The sequence below is a fragment of the Equus przewalskii genome, chromosome 18 (genome assembly GCF_037783145.1).
Source record: "Equus przewalskii isolate Varuska chromosome 18, EquPr2, whole genome shotgun sequence".
NCBI classification, from domain to species: domain Eukaryota; kingdom Metazoa; phylum Chordata; class Mammalia; order Perissodactyla; family Equidae; genus Equus; species Equus przewalskii.
In genome coordinates, this window is record NC_091848.1 from 45,902,153 (window position 1) to 45,922,169 (window position 20,017).

Sequence of the window (20,017 nt, forward strand, 5' to 3'; positions counted from 1 at the left end):
GTGTAGAAGAGCACGAAGCAGGGGCATTTAACCTGGACTTGGGCAGCACAGGACTGCCTTCGAGGAGGCTAAGCTGAGATGTGAAAGATGAACAAGGAGGCATTTGAGTATACAACAGAGCTTCCTTACAGATGCTTCAAATCTCCTGAGGTTCACAAAGATGTTCTGGAGAGAGTTCATGAGGCAATAATGGTATCTGTTCTAATTTTTAAAAATAAGTATTTACATATTTTCCTTTAAAACCACAATGAGAGCCTACAAATGTATGAGCAATCATTAGTGGAAATCAAATGGCTTTGTTCATGATTCAGCTGCCTTGTGGGTTTATCACTCAGCTGTACAATCCTAGCCACCATGGGAACTGATGATAGTTTTTAACTTTTTTATTTTTAGGTATGTATTGTTCAGCTTATGCCAAAGACAGCAAGCATTAGAAACAGTGACATCAAACTAATAAGATAATCAAGAGCCTAAGTGATAATTATATAAATTTACGTGAAATGCTTTTCACAAATCTACAAATTTGCAGTCATCTGATTAATATTCTTATATAGCAAATCAAGATGCTTCTATTTTTTGAGGGGGGATGTGAAGAAGATTGGCCCTGAGCTAACATCTGTTGCTAATCTTCCTCTTTTTGCTTGAGGAAGATTTGCCCTGAGCTAACATCTGTGCCAATCTTCCTCTATTTTCTATGTGGGTCACCACCACAGCATGGCCACCACCAAGTGGTGTAGGTCTCCACCTGGGAACCAAACCCAGGCTTCTAAAGTGGAGCATTCTGAAGCTAACCATTACGCCATGAGGCTGGGCCTGCTATAATTTTTCTTTTTTATTTACTTCTTTCCTATCTGTATCACTCCCTAGAATGGAAATTTCTTGAGGGCAAAGAAAACAGTCCCTGGGCAAAGAAAATAAGCACTCAGTGACTAGTTACTGAATAACTTCATACCCCCTAATACCACCTCCATTTTACAAATGGGGAACTAAAGAATGGAGATTTAAGTAACTCTGCCCAAGATCACAAAACTAGCAAGCAGAGGGTGGGATTGGAAGGCAGGCAGTCTGACTCGGAAGTCTCTGCTCTCTAAGCACTGCACTCTCTGCCTCCTAAATTAACAAGGCTGATTTCTATTGTTTCCATCTAAACAACCCTATATGGTACAGAGGCCAAGTCTCTGCCTCAAGACAGCAATTTCACCAGATTAGATAAGAGAGGCAGCACCCAGATTCCCCTTCAAGGAAGGACAGGAAAATGCAGTCAGTGGATGACCCCAGCTGTCAGCCCTTGAGGGTCAGCCTCAGGTGCAGAGCCGCCCTGTCTACACTCACACTCTTTACAGGGCACCCTGCACCTCGTGACCAGGCAAAGCCGAGGTACGGAGACCCAGCCATGTCAGCCCAACATGGGAGAGTGGGAGACGCTCACAAGAAACCCCCACTCTAGATCTCCCCACCTGGTCTGCTGAGGCTTTGTTGGGCTTGCATTGCATTTCAACTTCTTCCTCTGCCCACTCTGCTTCCACTCCCCTACTTTCACGTGTGCTGATCCCTAACAAACATCATACACACCAGACTCTTGGCATGTGATTCCAGAGAACCCACAACACTCAAGTAACGTAACAGACAAACTGAATAATTACTCCCTGGATAAGTGAAACTTAGACTTGCACTTGAACCACTACAATTTTGGCCTGTTTTCTGTCTTAGTTACCTTGTAATTAGTTTCTGTGTAAAATGGGAAAAGGAATACAAAAGTGGGTTTAGAAAGCAGGGCACCCCGGGCAACGCTCAGGCTAAGTCAAGCAACTGACATAGAGGTCAGGTCCCCATACGACCAAAGCCTTAGTTTCTGCAAGGAACTTGTTCCTCATCCTTCAACATAAACCTTAGATAGAGCCCATCATCAGTAGTTACAGGAAAAGAAGTCCCGACTGGTAAGAGTTTATTTAACTTCTAAAGTACTGTTTTCTGATGGAGTTGGAAAATATGTTTTCCTAGGTCCAGAAGTTTCAGGCTCCAACCTCTTCACAGTTAAACACTTGGAGAAACTTTCAAGGATTGGTCTAAGGTAATACGATATCTGAACATTATATTTGCAATTCCCACAGCACTAATATAAGGGTAACTATTACACTTCTAAAGCTTTTTCATCAAAGCACCTCAACTGCAGAGAAACAAGTAAACACTGAAGTGGATAAATATCCCCCACCTCCCCAAATCCTGACAGACAACAGGACGTTAGAGCAGTCTACTGTAAGCAGGGAGATTTCTTTGTATGCTCTTGTATATTCTCTTAATCCAAACAAGTTTTTACTCTACTTCATCAAATACAATGTCTGTTTTAACAAGACAAATATAAAAGTGCTTCCAACCCACAAATAAAACAAAATGATTCATTAGGCAGACATATTACACTGACTTAACTGCTGATCAGGGCTAAGCATAGAGCAGTCTGATAAGCATGGTACAACATACTAATTTGTATCCATTAACTATCCTTCATTGTTACCTATGGAAATAGTGAAAATAAAAATACCCCACTAAAATCTTCTGGTTCACTGTTAAATGCCTACGCCTCTAAGTGAAATAGCACAGGCTTTTAAAGATGTTAAGACAACAACCATCTAAAACATTTTAACTTGCAATAAGTAAATTATATTGCAAGTTAGATTATATTAAAACTTAATCTTAATCCCAAATCTCCATAAGGTCCAAACTATCATGATACGACAATGCTAAATAGCATATAAACTTTAAACTTTTATATATTTAATAACTCCTTCCTGAAATAATATACAGCTATTCTCATTCTCATTTAAAAAATAAAAGCATGATACCTACTTTAAAAACAGTTGCTTTCATGAAAACAATGTACCATACATAGCTGCATTCATAGAGAAATCAACTCAATGATTATATAAAAAATTGCCTTTAGCTGTCTGGCTCCTACTTTGAGGATAAAATGTGAATGTAATTAACAACTAAGATTCCTATAGTCACAAATTGTAGGGCTCCCCCCCAATATCTGTGAAAGATTAAAAAAAAAATAAGTAAAAAAACCCTGCTGTAGAAAGGGAAAAATCCAGAAGGTGAGCCCAGGCAACCATCTGATCTAATGAGTCATCAGTCTCTTCCCCGTATGCAGAGGAACACTGCAGGGGCAAATCGCAACACTAGAGGCCCACTTTTGTTTCTTCTGTTTTACAGGGTGCACTCCAAATTGCTACTGGTGAATGCACGATACCTGGCAATTTCATTATTCCAGAAATAATTCTTTTTACTACCAGTCTTAGATGATATCGCTATTGGGGGCAAGGATAGGTGTTATATAAAAGCTAGGGCACTTCACTGATACTGAAGCATTATTTTAATTTAACACTTGAAAAAGTACATTCTATATAATTGATTAAAGACTATCTTTGGAAATAGATTTTTCAAAAAAGATGAACAAGAATCTAGTTGATTACAATCAAATACTTATTTTCATACAGTTTACCTTCTGAAAAAACGCATCATAAATCTGTTTAATACTTTTATGCTTGGTTAAAAAGTTATAGGTAAAATTCCAGCTACTAACATTCTCTTTTATTTATAGAGTATAGGAATAAATCATCTTGTGAAACACTTTCCTATTCATTTTGTTTAATCTACCTACCTTGCAACCCCATTAGAGAGGATTATGTGGCAGATTACTGACTATGCATAACTAGTTCTGTATTTTTATCTTGCCAAGAAAACCCTAAATTGGTTCAAATTTTGTTAAGCCCATCAAGGCAATTCCAGGTCCCTTGCCAATGGCTGGTTTGGAAATGAGCATATAAGGAGGTTCTGAGCAATAAGAGGTAAGGCAAAGCCTGTGGGGGAATGATTTCTTTGCTCTTTTAAAAGTTACAGGCCATGAGAAACACTCTTTTTCCCTTGGGATGTGGTCATCTGCATGGCACGTGCAACCATCTTGGGGCACTGAAGGGAGGTGATCTAAGCAGACAGGCCACCTTGCTAAGGATGCAAAATTGAAAGTCAGAAGGCATCTGGGTCCTTGTTGCCGTTACTGGTTCACTGAATTAACTAAAATAACAAGAAAGGAGAGATTCAAGAATAAATATTTTCATATGTTATACATATTTCATAGTGCTATTTAAAAATAAAAGGATAGACCAAAAGGTTAAGAATAAAGGCAAACATAAGGTCACTACTTAAATAGTTTATAAAAATTACTGGGATGGACTACAAGGAAATGTGCAGATGAAAGTGGCAATCAAAGAGGAGTGAAGTGTAGAAAAATCACAGATGGCAAACTGGACTAACAGAATCAGGAATGTGTTTCAAGGACACACACGCACACCCCTCCATTTATCAAAATAAAGGCATTCCTGTAAAAGAAATAGTAAAGATAAAAGCTACGGTGGGCAGTTAAGCTGGGAATAGAATTCAAATTGTTATCAGCTACATATGCTTAAGGTTTATTAACAGGCTTGTCCATAACACTTTTTATAGCATTTCTAGAAATAATCATAGATTCCTTTCACTTCAAATTTTTATGAACAAAATTGTGCCATACTGAGTGTGATAATCCAAAGTTTTAACCAGAATTAATAAAATACCGTATTTAGTGTATAAGTTCTACGGTATGAATTTATAGGCTAGAAGCCAATGATCAACGGTAAAACTGTTATATGAACAGACTCAGGTACTCCTGTCTTCAAGGAGCATATTTATCAGTTCCTTACGCCCTACCCTCCACACAGCATATGGCTTTGCACAGCAGTAACAATAAAATGTTCTGAAATTAAAAATAGATACATCATTATTGTTTGTTAAGTACATATTACACGCTAGGCATGAAGTTAAAAAACGAGCACATCTCATTGAACCCTCAACAACAGTCCTGTGAGGGAGGTGTTGATTAGGAAGCAGGTTTGAGACTGAAGCAACCCACTCAAGACGACAGAGCTACAGAGTGGTGAACCCCAGATTTAGTCTGATTTTAACACCTTGGGCATTTTATAACAAATAATTCAAGATCTTATTTTAGCCAGTAGCTTCAACCTTAATTACCTTTTTTTTAAAAACCAGGGGTGCTTCTTTCCCATTATTAACTGATTCTATGATAGAATGACAAAGGATAACATGCAAGCAAAAGGGAGGGGATGAAACAAAGGTGATGTACCAGATCACTCACAAACTAACGAGAAAGAACTACAACAACCAAGAATTGACTGTTCCTAAAATACCCATCTCCTAAAGAACTAAGATTTTTAGAGCCTAATGCTGTATTTTATTAATGCCTAGCTTTGTAAGACGAACATAACCAACTGATTATAAAAGCCAAAAAAAACCAAACGCAGAATATCAATGTAACCACAAAGTAAACGGGCGTACCTAAAAGGAAAATGGGTACATTTGGGACTAACAAGAATATTAATGGAAACAGACTCAATACAATTTTGCTACTGTTAAAAACAGAGAATTGTAGTGGGAAATTTCTGGATAATAGACTGTCATAAATTTGGAACAATGAAGCTTCCTAAAACAGTATCTGAGTGAGAAATTCCTCACAGTACCTGAGTGAGAAATTCCTCTTATTTTTCTTGTTTCTTAGATAAAACTTAATAAACTGAAGTGTAAAAAGTTCTAGTGAGGCTAACAGTAATATCCCTTAGGACTTCTTGTGAATTTTTAGAACATTTTTTTGATTTCAGGTTACAAAGAAAAAATGAGTCCCCAGAGAAAGTCCCTTTAATTTTTATCCTAACTTACCAAGGATGTAAATAGCCAAAAGGATAGTCAAATGATATAAACAGTAAAAATAAGCATTTGTTACATACTTTTCTCTAAAATTTATTTTCAGAAGTAATATGCCTATAATTTAAAAAACACCCAAGGGAAAGTCTCACCACTTCAATATTATTGACTTATTATTTCCTCACAAATGATATTTTTACATAGTTGTAATTAGTACTGTAACAGTTTTACATATTGTTATTCAGAAGTATCATCTTAAACTGTATAATATTCCATTAAATGGATACCATAGCTTACTTAATAATTCTCTTTACTGGGTACCTACACGGCTTCTCATTTTTTGCTATTTTTATTTTTTACACTTTGCTAGTATACTTTATTCATTTTAACTTACTGACTAGGTGAAGCCAAGGTAAGGCAACCAACTAAGAATCCATAAGGATACTCTTTGCTGCTGATGTCTCACAGGAGCAATTCTTATACATACACACACACACACACACACACACACACACACACACATATACACACACACACCCTCCTACCTGGAATACAACACTTCATCTAATTTAGGATACCAGGAATTGTAGCATACTCCTTTCTTTAATGTACTACTAAGGAAAAAAACCTGACAAATTACGGCACTCCAGAAACTGCAGGACAAACATTATTAATTTCAGTTGTTAAAATGTGAAAAAAAAGTATTTCCTAGAAACAATAATATATGGTATTAGAACTAAATACAGTATAACAACAGTTATACACATATAAGGAGGTCAGACTTGCCAACATTCATTAGAACAAAGACCTAAGAAACAGGAAAACAAAAGATCTCTGAACTGCTGGAATGACAGTCTTAACGTTTTCTGCACATTCCAAGAGACTTTTGTATAGTCTGCCTGACTCAAATTGTGCACAATTAAAAATTATTATCTAATATTTTGGACCACTGCAGATATAAAGCAACAAATCATTAAAGAGCTATGCTCTAAGAATAAATAGAAAGGAGACAAGGAAAGAGGTTGTGAATTGATTAACAGTGATACGAATGACCATAACCATCAAGGAAAGGCCAACTTTGGTTTATTATTTTCTAAGAAATATGGGAAGCAATTTGGCAATATGCAACATGGCCCTTAAAAATGTTCAAACCTCTGACCCATAAATTGCACTTCTGGGAATATATTTGATATGTGGATAAGGATTTATTTACATGTGTGTTTATTTTAACACTACAATAGTGAAAAACTAGAAATATCTTTAAAATCCAATAACAATAACAAAACGGAGTTTAGTTTACTTGAAATCCTACAGTCTTTTCCTCTTCGATGTATTTAATAATAATAATGACATTTCTTGTGTTAACAGTCTGCAATTCCAAGAGCACAGTGCCAAGGACTGTCCTTAGCAAACTCTCTTCTGAGAGGATCCTTAACCTTCACAGCCTTTGAGCACCACAATGGCTGTTGGGCTTTTGGATAGACTTTCTCAGATAAACTGCCTATGAAGTGACTTTACCAGTTAAAAAACATGCAGCAGTCCGGCATGAGACTTATCCCCTCCACAAGTAGTCAACCTGGAAATTTCACAACTACTTAAAAAAAAAAAGCTATTGCTCAAATACTTAGAAACTTCTCTTGAAAACTGCCTACAATTACCATATCACTCTTTGGAATGTTAATTAATGAGAAATTTTCTTGATTGCTTTACCAAGAAAACATATCACCAGCAGCCAAACTGGCCAAATATAAGTAACGCATGTATTTGAGACCAATGTACATACAAGAGTCAGCATCAACACTGTTGCAGTAAACATGCTTTTACATTTGTATTACAAAATGAAGTTTACATATCCAAATGAATCTGTCCTGTCATTTATTTCATGGATGGAATAGAAGAGAAAGAAGGTTCACAAACTGTGCACAGGCATATTAACCCAACAGCCCTTAAAAGGAGGCATCACTATAAATAGGTTCACCTCCAACTCAGGAATTCACAAAACCTCTGCAATGAAAATACGACCTAAAGCATAAAGTGAGGAAAAGAATGCTGCCTAACATAGGTGAAAAAACACTTCACAACCTCGATTTAGAGATATGACTTTAGTCAAAATTTAACAGACATTTTCAATTCAGAGGGCAAAAAAATCTGCATTTCTAATGGTTTGCCTAGTATTCTATGATTAATAACAATCAGGGTTTAGTTAACTAAACTGGCTTTGGGGAGAGGAGAAGGATTTAATCACAGATGGAGGCTTTCAACAGCACGATTTGCTAGGAATTAACTTCCAGTTCCCCCTGGTACGTGCTCATACTCTTCAATATTGCTCCTTTGTAGAACCTGCCACTACAGTAATTAAAAACCTGTGAATGGAGTTGCTCAATGTCCATCTCCACTGCCAGACTATAAATGCCAGAAAACCAGAGTTCATTCGCTTTGCTCACTGACTACCCCACTTATACAGTAAAGCACCCTGACACATAGTAGGCAATTACTAAATATTGCTCAGTGACAGTACTGGCAAGGTGTGTGGGAAACAGGCTCTCTCATTCACTGAGTGAAAACTGATACAGCCCCTTTGAAGTGCACTGAATACACACTTTGGCCTAATGTCCAATGGCCAAGATTTTAAAAGTCAATATTTAGCTGGGGTCAAAGCTGAAGCCAAATATTACCATCACAGAATGACCTTCTGATATAAAAGAATAAAAACTTTCATTAAAAGTTAAAAGTGCTATAATTTTAGCGGTTACTTTGTTTAATGCTATGAATACTAGAACACCAAATAATCCTACAAAGAATAGATAAAATCTCATCTCTATTATTCTGCCTTGTATTATTACTTAAAATTTTACAAACATTTATTAGCTCAAAAGGGCTACACAACCACATTCATAAATGGACAACTGACTTTTTTTTTTTTTTGAGGAAGATTAGCCCTGAGCTAACTGCTGCCAATCCTCCACCTTTTGCTGAGGAAGAATGGCCCTGAGCTAACACCCGTGCCCATCTTCCTCCACTTTATATGTGGGACGACCACCACAGCATGGCTTGCCAAGCAGTGCCATGTCGGCACCCGGGATCCAAACCAGTGAACCCTGGGCCGCCGAAGCGGAACATGAACTTAACCGCTGCACCACCACACCAGCACTGACAACTGACTTTTAGCAAAAGTGCAAAGGCAATTCAGTGGAGAAAGTATAGTTTTTTAACAAGTGGTGTTAGAACAAGTTGATATGTAAACTCAGAAACAAGGTACTTCAATCCATACCTTGCACCATATACAAAAATAAACTAAAAATGGATAGTAGACCTAAATGTAAAATCTGAAACTATAAAACTTCCTCTGTGACCTTAGACTAGGTAGATTTATCAGATACAATGCTGAAAGGACGATTCATAGAGGAACAAATTGATAAATTGTACTTCACGAAAACTAAATACTTTTGTTCTTCAAAAAACATTGTTAGAATAAAAAGACAAGTTACAGACTGGGAGAAAATATTTGCAAAGCACAAATCTGATAAAGGACTGATATCTAGAGTATGTAAAGAGCTCCCAAAACTCAATAATAAGAAACAACACAATTAAAATGATGGGCAAAAGATTTGAACATATACTTCACCAAAGAAGATACATGGATGGCAAACAACTACATGAAAAGATGCTTAACACCATTAGGAAAATGCAAATTAAAACCACAATGAAATGCCACTCCATGTGCAGTAGAATGGCTAAAATTTTACAAGTCTAACCATAGGAAGTGTTGGTAAGGATGTAGAACTAGAACTCTCACATACCGCTGGTAGGGATGGAAAACAATTTGGCGGTTTCTAACAAAGACTTTTATATGGATCTTCATAACAGCTTTCATAATAGCCAAAAAGTGGAAACACAACCCAAATATCCATCAATAGGTGAATGGATTTAAAAATTGTGGTATATCCATACAATGGAATAATACTCAGCAATGAAAAGAAATGAATCATTGAAACATGTAACAACCTGGAAGAATCTCAAAATAATCACACTAAGTAAAAGGCAAGTAGAAAAAAAAGGTTCCATTTATATAAAATTCTAGAAAATGGAAACTAACCTATAGTTACAGAAGACAGATCAGTGGTTGCCTGGGAACAGGCAGTGGTGAGGTATGGAAGGAAAGGATTACAAAGAGGCACAAAGGGAACTTCTTTTGGGGGTGATGGATATGTTGACTATATCAATTGCAGTGACGGTTTCACGGGTATATACATACATCAAAACATCAAACTGTACACTTTAAATACGTGCAAGTACGTCAATTATACCTCAATAAAACTATTTTTTTTAAAAGCACAAAATATTGCCAATATGACCCCTGTAAGGGCATAATGCTTACACAGTATATATCATATTCATTTTTGTTTTGACTTGTCAACTAATAGTTGTAAAAGACTACACGGCTTATGAAGCTACTAAGAGAACTCTAAGCCTAGGAGCATCGTACAGGGAACAGTTGAAAACAACCAAACAACTTTTCTGTTTGTTTAGAATGAATTTATGTGGCTCCTGGTAATTTATGTGGCTCTTGTCCTGTCAAGTTCAGCACATCCTGGGAATTTCCACAGTCCCTTCACAGCTCAGCAGTACAAAAGTCAGATATGCCTTTAAAGTATTTATTCATCTATGTTTTCAGAAAAGAGCTTAACGGCAATAACTTGGGTGAGGATTTAGGAAAATCTTAACCTTACCTTGAATGAACTTTTGAGCCATGAGAAAGAAAGGTTTGTCTTCTAAGACTCAGGCTAAGCTCTAATATTTTAGATTTCAAAGTTGCTATGGTTCAATGAATCCTCTGGAGGGTGGAGAGGGAGGGAGAGTTACTGTCTCTTGTTTTATACTGCACTAATTTGAGGCATAAATAGTTCACAGTAAAGAACTGAGAGACTGTTTATCTCTGCCTATTTACAGGTATTCCCCCCACCCTTATCCAACAGTATCTTTTGGTGAGGATGAGATCATATTTAAAACACACTCACACACACACACCGCTGAACAAGAGCAGGCATTTATGAATCTACATTCAAGCAATGTTGGCACACTAAGCTGGGACCTGAGCAGATTCCATATTTTAAGTGTCTGCTTGGATCACATTGAAGATTTTGGTGTCAGTCAGCCTGCTTTTTGGATTAATGATATGAGATTTTTTTTTTTTCCTTTCTTGAAACAAATGAAATAGAGGCCACTGAACAGAAGTATGTCATATTCAAAACAATTTGTGGCTGTGGTAACTCATCTGAAGAAAGCCCCTCACTGCCTAATTCTGCGTTACCTAAGACTAGGACTTAAGAGGTTAATGAAAACCTATTTTTCTAAAGATAGTTATCCCTACATTTAGCTAGCTATCACACTCTGAATGTTCATGTTAATTGGAAATCTGATTCCCTATTTAACTATTTGAATGCTCGTTTACACAATTGTTTTGATACATAAAATCAGCAACTATTCTATTAACAAAATATTTAGTATGACAACGTTTCTTATAGCAAAAGATGGAAATGTCCTTAATATGGAAACTAGTTAAATAAGTTGTAGTCGCTTAAGAGGCTGTATACTCAGCCTATACTCAATACTCAGGTATTAAGATAGCAATCTCTGCAAAGAAACTCCCTGGGTTCAAATCCCGAGTCCTATTACTTACGAGCTTTGTGACATGGTTGGGCATTTAACCACCTCATGCCTAATTTGTCTCATTTGTTAAACGGGTATAAAAATAGAAACTACCTCATAAGGTTGTTGTGAGGCTCCCACGAGTCAATACAACTAAAGCATTAAGAAAAGTGCGTGGATCAGGAATAAACTCTCAATAAATGTTACATATGATGGTGATACATTAGTACAACTGAGTACTATAGTTAAAAAGAATGAGGCAGCTTTAACTGTATCAATGCAAACAGATCACCAAGATAACACTGTTAAGTGAAAACTGTAAGATGCAGAATAACATGAAGAGGTGCTACCTTTGTGAACAAATACATGGTGAAAAAAAAGAATAAGGATGGAGAGAGGGGAAGAAAACATACACATATATGAATATATAATTTTTACTGTATTCGTACATGTATTATCCACTCACCTTAATTAAAAATACTGTTGAATGGTTCAATGAATGCTAAAACAGTTAAGCCAAGTAATAAAACTAATACATATACCTAATTAACTGAGCAAAGAGTATAGTAACTAAATAATAATGGCAAATATTTATATAGCTCTTATGTGCCGATTATTATTCTAATCACTTTCCTTATATTGTTCATTTAACCCTCACAACACTTAACGAAGTAAATACTCTTATTACCCTTAGTTTAAAGCTAAGGAAGATGCAATACAGAAAGATAAAAGTAACTTCCCCAAAGTCATACCACTGGGAAGTGGCAGAACCAGGATTTGATCCAGAAAATCTGGCTCCGGTACGTATGTTCCTAACTTCCTTCCTATGTTGCCTCTCCATGCTAGTCTAAAATTATTTTTTATTTACATATATGCCAACTCTTTTCAAAAAGAATATGTATAGTTTACAATAAAGAACATATATAAAATTAAGTTAATAAAATTGGTAATTAAAAGGAGAAAACAAAAACATCAACATGAGAAACAAACACAGATGCTGTAAACATGCAACAAACCCAGCCCTAAGGCATCTGCCATTTCCTATGATGGCTTTGAATGACGCAGTAACTTCAGACTCTTAAAGGGACTGAAATCAAGTATTAAATAATTGTGAATACTTTTAATTTTGCTCCTTTAAAGACATTCTTATTTGAAGCTTTCTTAAAGAGTTAATCTTGTATTTAGCTTTTTTTTTATTCACCATAACCCTAAACATGGACTTTTCCTTATACTGAGTCTGTCATATGATTAAGTCAGGTGACAGACACCATACTTGTGTAATATGCTCATCTCCAAAGCAGAAAGCACTCCTGGAGGACTCAGCATCCACACCAAAAATAAAATGTAGATTTATAACCCTATCTGGTAATGCCTATCACTTTCCTGCACATTTTTAATAAAATGTCTTATTGGGTGCCCAAAGGTTCCCATGTATACAAAATTAAGGAGAATGTATAGGGTTAGCAGGATAATTTATACACTTCCTCCTCAGATACCTAAGTAATTAAGACAAAAAAATATTTCAGGCAATTGCCATTTCAAATGGTATTTTTCCTCTTGTTAATGCCTCCTTTGCCCTATCAAATTTTCTATTTCTTTTTAAAAATGTAAATAGTTTTGTTTTTTCTAATTGCAGAAACACTACATGTTCATTGTGAAACAAAAAAAGCTCCTACAAATAAACAAACATGTAATATAGAAAAGTGTATGGAAGAAAGTAAAAATCACTTGAGATGCCTATCAAGCCATTCTGAGACAACCACTAAACACTTTGGTGACTTTCCTTTCCTGTAGTTCATCTTGTACAGACATGCACAAACATATAGTTTTACACGCATATATTATTGTGGACAACATGCCTTTTTCCTTTCTTTCTTTTCTTTTGGTTATTTCCCCTTTCTAATGCACACAATCATATAATAAGCATATATGAGACTCATGGTGTTTTTCAATGTTTTACAAAAATGAGGCCTCATTATATACATTTCCCTAAATTTTGCCTTTCTCACTTAAGATACATGATGGAAATTCTTTTAGGGTATATTTGGAAATTCTTTCAAGTCACCAGTATGGATTTAACTGCTACTTTTAACTGACTTCAAAAACATTCCATAGTATGCCTGTGCCATAATTTATTGACCAATTCCCCAACTGACAGGCACTCCCTTTGCTCCCAGGTTTTTGCTACTACAAACATTGCTGCAATCAACATTCACGTAAACACATGCTTACTTACTGGTGCTTCTATTTCTAAGGAAAAGACTCCATAGACTGGGAATGTGGGATGGAAGAATATGTATTTTCAATATTAATAGATACTGCCTGATAGTTTACTAAAAACCTGTAACAATTCACAACTCCACTAGCATCTTATGAGAAAATCTTTCTCACACATCCCTGCTAACAGTAGGTTTACCACTTAATTTTTGCTAGTCGGAAAAAATATTTCATTGTTAGTATATTGATTACTAGTGAGATTATATGTCTTTTCATAAATTTGTCGAATGTCTGGATTTCTCCCCCATGAAGTTCTGGTCATTTATTTTATCCATGTTTCCACTGTGTGGACTACTTCTTAATATGTAATAGTTCTTGCTAATGTTAACTCTTTACCTGTTATACAATTTCAAACATTTTTTTTTAATCTGTCTTTTGTCCTTTATTTTTTTCATTGAAAAATTCTTCATTTCTATGTCATATCATATTTTTACTTTCATGGCTTTTAGATTTCCTGTCTTGGTTTAAAAGGTCGTCACTACATATACAAATAAAATTTAGGAGGTTAACATTTTAAATATTTTATTGGTTACATTTAAGCTTTTAACCCAAGTGAAATTATTTTTTGCGTATGCTGCAAAGTACTGGCTTGATTTTACTTTCTTCTAGATAGACAAGTTGTGTCAGTTATATTTACTACATATGTGCCCTTTTTTCCCATTGGACTGAAATATCACTTTGTCATGTATTAAATCCTTTATATGCTGTGATTTACTTTTGCTTTTTAAAATTCTGCTGCACTTACACAAACCTAAAACTATATCTGCACCTATAAAATTAAATAACTTATTCAGTTATCTGGATAAGTCAAAACATTTTCACTTAAGATATCAAAGTAATTAAATTAAGAAGAAATCATTATTTCAATGTCTTAATTCTCATATCAAATTAAAAACAAATTTTGTTGCCCAAAGCAATGACTATTGATTATAGGAACTCAAATATATGGAGGGTATAGTATTAAATTTTAAATCTTTCTTTAATCTCCCAATCTAGAGATAATGACTTATTCTGATGCATTTCTTTCCAACTTTTTCAATATGTATATGCCATCACTACTACATAAGTATATAGAGTTTTTTGGGTTTTTTTAAAAGATTTTTTAATTTTTCCTTTCTCTCCCCAAAGCCCCCCGGTAGATAGTTGTATATATATATTTTTAGTTGTGGGTCCTTCTAGTTGTGGTATGTGGGATGCCACCTCAGCATGGCCTGATGAGTGGTGCCATATCCGTGCCCAAGATCTGAACTGGCAACACGCTGGGCCGCCGAAGAGCTCAAGAACTTAACCACTTGGCCACAGGGCCGGACCCTATAGAGTTTTTTAAATCAAGTCTTTCCTTCAATTTTATAAGTATTTTCCAATTTAATCAGTCTTCTCTATTTTAAATAAACACTTTAAAAAAATTAAGCTAAGAAATAACTAAAACAAAACATAGTCTGTTTTTTACTGCTCAAGCACATATGGTGCTCTTCTGCATCATACCATACATTAACTATTTTATTTTCAATGAAATAAGCTTAATTATTTTTCAGAAAAGAAACAAAACATAGCATGTTGTAAGTATAATTTTTAAAAAGATTTATCACCAAAAGGACAATAGTTTCTATAGATAGCATTAAGATTCAAAACTGAATATTTTACTGTGGTAAGCTAGTGATAATACTGATACCAAAAAAACAGCAACAAGAAAAAATCATAGGTTAAATCTGAAAATACCTATGAGATACCATCAATTTTTAAAAATAGATTCTTGAAGTTGTGAAATTTATTAAATAAAGCTAACTACAAACAAACATAAAGGGGAGTTTGAAATAAATTAACCATTAGATAATTTTATTCATAGTAGTGACTAATTTTAAAGATGGCTTTAATAGTTTCAAGTAAAAATAAAGATTAGTATAAAAACATACATCCATTCCAGTTGTCTTTACAAAATGCATACACAAGATACATGTATATTTACTACATATATAAAACATATATATATAAAATACACTTATATAAACCAACATCACTTTTATTTCACAACAGGAAAAAAGAGAATAGTAAAACTTAAAGTCTCTACAGAATGAAAGTAAACAGAAAATATTGTTAGTGACTACAATTTATTTCACTATAATTGAGAACTTGACATTAAAGAGAATACTCAATAATCTATTAATAAAATATTTCCTTAGAACAAATGAGTTATAATTTTTTTCCAGATTAAGGTGAAACAAACTCATGATAGCAATACTTCAATTATTGTTTAATTTACTGATATTTTCCAATACAAAACCACTAATCTTTGTGAATCATCAGTCTAGGAAGGGAAAAATTTTACTCTAGTTCATGTCTCCATTATGCTCTCTACACTTCTTTGTCTACTTCATATGAGAATAAAAACAGGTAAAATAAAAGTCACAATTTTCAAACATAAGCATAAACTCAAAAGTCCCTATTCTATAAGTCTGTACAGGTTTAATATATTTCTATAATCCATTGTAGGGATAAAAATTTAGAAACAGAAGAACTACCTCCTTAAATCAATTCCACACAGTAATGATCACAAGCTCTGGAAAATCTTTATATAGAAAATATTAAGTCACTGCAGTTGCCAAAATAATGGGCTTTATGTTGATATACCTCAGCTCCTATGGATAAATCTGTTCTAGAATCTTTGCTAGCAGTACATTTTTCTGGCTCCTCTATTTTTCTATAATAGCCTAATTTCAAATTCTACTCTTTTCTCCATACCCCAAATCTGTTGCTCAATTTTGTAGGATATCTTAAGTCTCCTTTAGAAATTCAGTATATAAAATCAAACTGATAAGTAAAGTTAGTTAAAAAAAATTTAGGGGGCTGGCCCCACGGCTGAGCGTTTGGGTTCACATGCTCCAATTTGGCGGCCCAGGGTTTTGCTGGTGGTGATCCTGGGCGCAGATGCGGCACCGCTCATCAGGCCATGCTGAGGCGGCATCCCACATAGCATAACCAGAAGGACCCACAACTAGAACATACAACTATGTATTGGGGGGCTTTGGGGAGAAGAAGAGAAAAGAAAAAAATATATACGAAGTATGTACTAGGCCCTCTGCATTCATGACCTAATTTAATAGTACCTATGGGATAGATTTAAACACGAAGAAATTTAAACTTAGGTTAAGTAAATGGTTCAAGGTCACACAGCTTAAATAAGTGGAAGGGACAGAACTTCAACCCAGCTCTATATGACTGGGAAATCTATTCTTGAAAAGTCTGCATTATACTGCTCTACATTTAAATACCACTCAGTTTTTAAAATACTTTCACACAGATTATCTAAAGTTTACCTCACTTGAACTCACAAGACTCTTGAGAGGAAGATTCCTAAGTATCAAACCCCAAGCCCCCACCCCCAACTTTACTTAAGAGTATGTAACTAAAGTGACAGAGCTAAATGATGATCCTCTGACTTTTAGTCTAGCGCTATATCAATGGTAGCCTGTACAGAGTGACTTTTTCATCAAGTACAAACCACTCCTTTTCCCTTCCCTTCCATATTTGGATGATAATCATACCTATTAGTAAAATATATGTTGTGAAAATAAGTTGGTCACTGCATTAACAAAGTCCATCTGATGTTTATGTCTATTCTATTGACCATGATTTGGATGGTTATTACCGATTTATATTTGAAAGCTAATACCTAGTACACAACCTTAGAAGGGGCTATGATCTGCAAGAGCTTTAGTAGTAGTTTAATCTCCTCGTCCAACTGTCAAACACTCATTCAATAAACAATTTACTAAGTATCTATCAGGTACTTCAGCATCCTGGTGCTAAAAACACAACAGTAGAGACACTGTCCTTGAACTCCTAGGAGCTTTATCATCTACTAAGGAACAGCCCAACAAACAGTAATTAAATACAATGTGCTAGAAGTGAAAATAGAGGAATAGAAAATATTGTGTAGTAGTCTATAGGACTGAGTGGCTAGCTGTGCCCATAGGGGAAGAGACCATTCTTGATGGTGGCAATTATCTATAAAGGTAGTAAATATAAGACCTCAGACTAAGCAGACAAGAGGTGTCAGGGGCCCTAACACAAAAACCTTGTGTGCCATCTAATGTTGGACTACAGCACAATTGCCTAATGTTAAGATTTCTACATGTAATATTCAAAAGTTGATAAAGCTAGTCTCAGAAATGGCTTCCAAGCTTCAAATCATGTGTGCGTGTGAATTGTGTATAATGTCAAAGCTTTTTCACATTCAACTTTAGTAGCAATTTAGTCACCAATTCCTGCCGCTAATCATCCAGATTTCATCAGTGGTCTAAATGATTGCTTTCATAAGTTCCCTAAAATTGGGGGAATTGTGAAGTAAAATTGCAGACTCATTCAACCTCTTTCATCTTGACATTTTCCCCACTAGTACTCGATGCTTTGTGGCTGGTTTTCTCTTTTCCATTTTAGTCTCATCCAGACAGGACCTGTTTGGACTCCCAGTTCACTTAAGGAATTCATCTTATTTGGTGGAATGTCACCTCGGCAATCAGGCAAGATTGCTTCTATTTTTCTCTCCTCCAGAGATCAGGAAACCTCACTCTGGAGCAAATTAATAGATAAAACTATATTTATATGGGTAGCAGGCATGGCTACATAAACATATCAATAGATTGGTGCTATTATCCAATATGGGTCCTATGTACAAAATGCTAAAATTGTAAATCCACAATAGTGGCCTTCTTTATTACTTTGGGGAAGCAAGAAAGATCTTTAAGGTAATGTTTTCTAGTAAGGAGCATCAATAGGCTAGTTTTCCTATTTTGAACTTACTATAAAAATATTTTGTTAAATTGCTATTACCCAAGAATTTTAGCTTTTTGTTCCCCTTAACAAAATAAGACCAGTTTATTTGTAGAGAATTTGGAAGACACAGAAAAAAATAAGTCAGTCACATTCACCACTCAAAGATAACGATTCCATCTTCCTCATTTTTCAGCTGTCTTTTTAATGGATTCTTCACGTACACTGGTCAGAAAAATACAAGGTTTAACTGAGAATATGATTTTTCAGATTAAGAAAAAGTGTAATTTAAATTTTAAAAATCAAGTTTGCGATTTCTGTAAGGCCTTTCAATTTAAAAGAACCAAAGGACTTTCTGAGTTTGCACCATAAATAAAAGAGTTTAACCCCAAACTAAAAAACACTCTTCCCTAACACACATTGTTTGGGATCAAAACATTGGTTACTACATAACATATGAAATGGGCGTACACTGGGTTAAGTAAAAACCCAAGCAAAATAATTTCTGTATTTTCACAAAATACTATTCATCACAATCTGAAGAGGTCACTTTGAGTTTTACAAACCAGGAAAGCTAAGGAGGGATACAGTGTTAGTTAATATACATTTACCACTGGTCAAGGAATTGACTGGGAGTGGCAATTAAGTAAGATTTTAAGAATGACAAAAGAGGATGTCAAAGGCAGAAGATATGAAATCAGCAATATCTCAACTTAACCTCTTCACCTTTAAGTTTACGGTCAAATACATTTGGTTTAAGTATATTCCCAGCCCAATTAGTTTCAGAAGAATTACTTCCCTTTCCGGGAAACCTAGTCACTTTTCCATAAACTAGCTTGGGGTTTCCCGCAGATCACGACGCCGCAACACCATCTTTCAACGCCTCCCCATTCAATGGAGACTGTCGCATTACCAACACCTCCTCTTCTGTAGCTGGTATATCTTTATTCCCAATTGTCCTCTCTCTTCTTGCGCCATAAAAATCAGAGAAGAGAAAGGTAAAAGGCCTGCTTTTACCCTTCCATTCCCATCCAAGGCATGTGAACACCTACAGAATGCCTCCCGCAGGGATGTCAGATAACTCAGAATTACTGAGAAAGCACATTCGGAAGCAAGCTTTACAGTGACTCCGCAGTGAGGGCCACATCAGTGACATTCCCTCCCAAGCCTGTCTCACCGGAGACGCCTCTGCCTGCAGGGTTTTTCCTACCTCTCCACTCCCCGGCCCCGGGCTGAAGGTGAAGAGGTGCAGGTCCTCTGCCAAAGAATGGACTTTGGGGAGTGGTACCCAGAGGCTGTTGCAGACCCCGAGAAACGGCTGGAACAATCCCATTACCCGAAGCCCCAAGGACTTCGAACAGGGAAACATAATGGCCGCACTCACTCCCAACCCCGGGAAAGCTGGACATCTCAACCCCTAGGTTGCAGGGGCGACCACAGTGGGGGAGTAGGGGCAGGAGAATTGGAGAAACGAGCTTCTCGCCGATGCAGGATGACAGTGGGAAGGAAGCCCCGGACAGCGGAGGCCGCCGTCCACACTCTCCTTTCTCTTCCTCCTCCCACCCCTTCTGTC

The 20,017-nt window shown here is 35.9% G+C and overlaps 1 protein-coding gene across 2 annotated transcripts in view; it reads right to left on the reverse strand.

Moving 5' to 3' along the window:
* Positions 1–20,017, reverse strand: part of ATP6V1A (ATPase H+ transporting V1 subunit A) — a 56,093-nt gene that overhangs the window by 35,675 nt on the left and 401 nt on the right. The gene's annotated exons all lie outside the window — the stretch shown is intronic.